This window comes from Capsicum annuum, unplaced genomic scaffold, assembly GCF_002878395.1.
Source record: "Capsicum annuum cultivar UCD-10X-F1 unplaced genomic scaffold, UCD10Xv1.1 ctg81847, whole genome shotgun sequence".
NCBI classification, from domain to species: Eukaryota; Viridiplantae; Streptophyta; class Magnoliopsida; order Solanales; family Solanaceae; genus Capsicum; species Capsicum annuum.
The window spans coordinates 67,753-71,833 of NW_025892596.1; the positions used below are offsets into that span (position 1 = coordinate 67,753).

The 4,081-nt window shown below is 34.9% G+C and overlaps 1 pseudogene; it reads left to right on the forward strand.

Annotated features, from left to right (window-relative positions):
• Nucleotides 1-210, forward strand: part of LOC107846074 — a 27,161-nt pseudogene extending 26,951 nt beyond the window's left edge.
• The last annotated feature ends 3,871 nt before the right edge of the window (nt 211-4,081 follow it).

Below are 4,081 nucleotides of genomic sequence, written 5' to 3' on the forward strand. Positions count from 1 at the left end.
CTGTTATTATTTTACAGAATAATGGGTGATGAGGGCTTGCTGCTTGATATATTTAACAAATTTGTTAATGAACTAAAAGAGAAGGAGCGCAAGCATCAAGAGGATAAGGTACTTGAATTACTACAAACCCTTATTCTTTTGCTACTTTCGGGTGGGGGTAGTAGATGTGTGGATGTGATTGTGGTTGATATTGTTTTGCGGAAATTTTGACTTTTTGAGAGTCGCCACTTAATTTTGAAAAGGAATTAAGAAACCTTTAGAGAGTTACTGCAAACGATTCAAAATAGAAAAATCATTTTAAGTTAGAGATTCTAGATAAGTGGTTCCTATTAACGTTTTAGGAAGGTATTAGGCACCTAAAATGTCCACTAACTTGCGGTTATCCGGATTGTTTGAAAATCATCTTTTGATTAACTTTGAAAAAGTTTTTTTGAAAAGAAAAGCGATTTTAGGAACATTTTGGTGTTTATGCAAAACCACTTTTTTAGCGACTTGACTAAGGATTTTACTAGGTTCGCAAAACAAACGTAAAACAAGTAAGCAAATAGAAGAAAGGGAAAGGGGAGAAGTACTGATTTAGGCTTTTAAGCCCAAACCGTCGACCCTATCCTAATCTAGTTAGGTTTTTGACCCATCTTTCACCTGTCTTAATTTTATGTTTTTGAGCTCTTTTCGGCTCGAGTCTCGCTCCACCTGTTTTAAATTTACAACTTTGGGTTCGAAGCCCAAATGAATAAATAAATAAGTCACTAAATAAACAAAAATATAAATAAGTAAATAAATAAATAATGGAAACAATGGATAAATAAAACAATGGATAAATAAATCAATAAAGAAGAAATAACGAGATTTTCAAGTCCCCTTTGCCGCTTCAAAGATGGAACTTTAACCCATTCTTCTTTCGATTCCTCATATCCATACATCATGTGATGGATTCTTGGATTTTCTTTTGGCCTTAACTCGGAAGGATAGGCCTCATTGGCCCATTTATGAAATGCAAAGAGAGAAGGGGCCCATTTGAACTCCAAAGGGGGTGCATGCAAAGAAAGGAACTAAGAAATTAACATACGTCCAAGAGTTTAACAATTAATAAGCTATAGCATTCCTGCTTCATTCGAATACACCCATACACAAGTAAAAATGCCACAAGAGCAAAAGTCTATAATGTTTGAAGAAAATGTTCATAATCAATTAAAGAAATTTCAACTACAGGAAGAAATAAAGATTCAACAAGAAATTCTTATGGTCTTTAGCGAAATAATGAAAATAATTTATCACTTTAATGCCACAAAAGGACCCAATTGAGCATGTCACAAAAAAAAATTACAACTCTTGGATCATACTACATAATCGATGGATCACAAGCAACGTTCAAATTCCAGAATGCCAAACATACAAAATTAAAGACTTAATCACTTTAGGCAAGGAATACGATAGCTTAAACTTCAAGAAAAGTAAGGCTGAAATCTTAATGCCTTTATTAGCACTGGTTAACAAACAAATGAGATTAAAAGACTACATAAACCCCATTTTAGGTAATTTAATCATGAGACAAGATGCCACAACTTATATGCGAACAAGAAAAGCAAGAAAGGAAAGAAACATTATCTCGTCATAATTTAATTTGTTCTCATGAGTCAATTACAACACATTGAATTAGCATGAAGAAAACATAATTCATCCCTATGTTCCACTCTCATATTTTAAAATAAACTTTAGAATCAAATGAGACTATTGTACATCGTGAGTGGCAAGTCGGAAGAAACTAACATTTGAGTTCTTATTTAAAGATTTTATTATCTAAACTTTAGTTCTTTGAGAGGAAAAGATATGCGAACAGGCTGCATAATATCTATTCTTTGAACATTTTTTTCGAATTTCAAAAATATGTAAAGATTTTATTATCCTACTCTATGAACTACAAAACAACATCGAATATGAGACCAACAAAATAGTTTCTAAAGTCGAAGCATGAAAGCTAACTAGTAACATTCAGACAGAATAAAATGAGAGAGATCAAGCATGAACGACAACCAATCCAACACGGGCAAGAATGAGTTTTTTAGTAGAACAATATATCAAACACGAAAATCCTATGCCTTCCATTCCTCTACAGCAGTCATTCCCAGCAAACAGAAGTGGAACCACAAAGAAGAAAATGATAACCATAACAAAATTAAAAATAAAGGTGTATTTATCTCTTTTGGGGAAGCAGAATGGGATAACCAGCTGACGATAGGATTCCGACCACTGAAAAACTCACAACTGCTTCAACAATTCAAACGCACCTCCTAAAAATTATGACATTTGTCGGTTGAATATGTCTTCAAAGTGGGTGGCCCTTTTGGACACCGACGATACTTTATGTAGAACGGTCTCTAAAACTGTGTAATCTTGTGCTGGTGTGACAACCCTTTGGGTACCTATATCATTTGTTGCATGTGGAATGATAACCTCTCCTGTTATAGCCGATGATCAATTTATAAATTTCATTTAAATTATCAATCTTTGGATAATCTTATGCATTATTTGATGTTGGATACGAGGTAACTTACAGATATCCTTTTGATTTCTAGCTTTTAGGTAATCCTGCACATTATCCGACTTTGAATAAGAGATGACTTACAGATATCCCTTCAATCACTAGCTTTTAGGTGTTCCTGCACATCATCCGACCTTGGATATAATGTGACTTATAGATAATCCCTCAAATTATTAGTCTTTGGTTAATCCTACACATAATCGATCTTGGATATCTTGGATATGACACGGCTTATAGACAACCCTTGGACGTATCAATTTGATAATCTTGCATATTCTCCGGTAAGGATTTAGTTCCGACTTATGGATAGCCTTTGAACTCTCAATTTTTGGACAATCTTACACACTATCCAGTTAGGATGTTGTTGTGGCTTACGAATGACCTAAAGTCTATCAAATCATAGGTGATCTTGTACACTATTCTATTTCAAAAATATGACTTATAGATGACCCTCAAATTGTCAATTTGTAGGAAATCTTATATATCACTCATCCTTAGATAGTGACTTAAAGGTGTCCCTTCAAATCGTGCGCTCTCGATGCATTCAGATGTTGAGTCATAAAATGATAAGATATCCTCGACGCCAGCGTTTATGTCTTGCGTGTCAACAGACATAAAATGATGATGATATCCTCGACGCCAGTGTTGTGTCTTGTGTGTCAACAGATACATTGAATGCTGATGATATCCTCGAAGCCATCATTGTGTCTTGCGTGTCAATAGATATATTGAATGCTGATGACATCCTCAATGCCAGCATTGTGTCTTACGCGCCAACAGATATTACATGATGATGATATCCTCGACGCTAGCATTGTGTCTTGCATGTCAACAGATATTGCATAATGATGATATCCTCAACGCCAACGTTGTGTCTTGCGTGTCAACAGATACATAATAATGATGATATCCTCGATGCCAGTGTTGTGTCTAGCGCATCAACAGATATTGAATGATGATGATATCCTTAACACGAGTGTAGTATCTTGCGTGTCAACAGATATATTGAACGCTGATGATATCCTCGACGCCAGCATTGTGTCTAGCACATCAACAGATATTGAATGATGATGATATCCTTGATGTCAGCATTGTGTCTTGTGTGTCAACAGATATATTGAATGCTGATGATATCCTCAACACCAGCGTTGTGTCTAGCACATAAATAGATATTAAATAATGATGATATCCTCGACGCCAGCATTGGTTCTGGCTTGTCAATGGATATATTGAATGCTGATGATATCCTCAATGCCAGCGTTATGTCTAGCACATCAACAAATATTGAATAACAATGATATGTAATGGCCCTCTTGGCAATGACATGCAATGTTTCTTCCGATAAATTAAAAACAGTTTCTCCTGAAATTATTTATCAGGTTTTTGCTTTCTGCATGTACCTGTACTCAAGTTAGACGATGAGTAGACACAATGTGGCTTTTGCTAGCGACTATTTTTTTAGAAAAATTCTAAATACAATATTTGTAAAGAAGACAAGACACTTTTGTTTGTCCTCCATGATCTTAAGAAATGAGATGG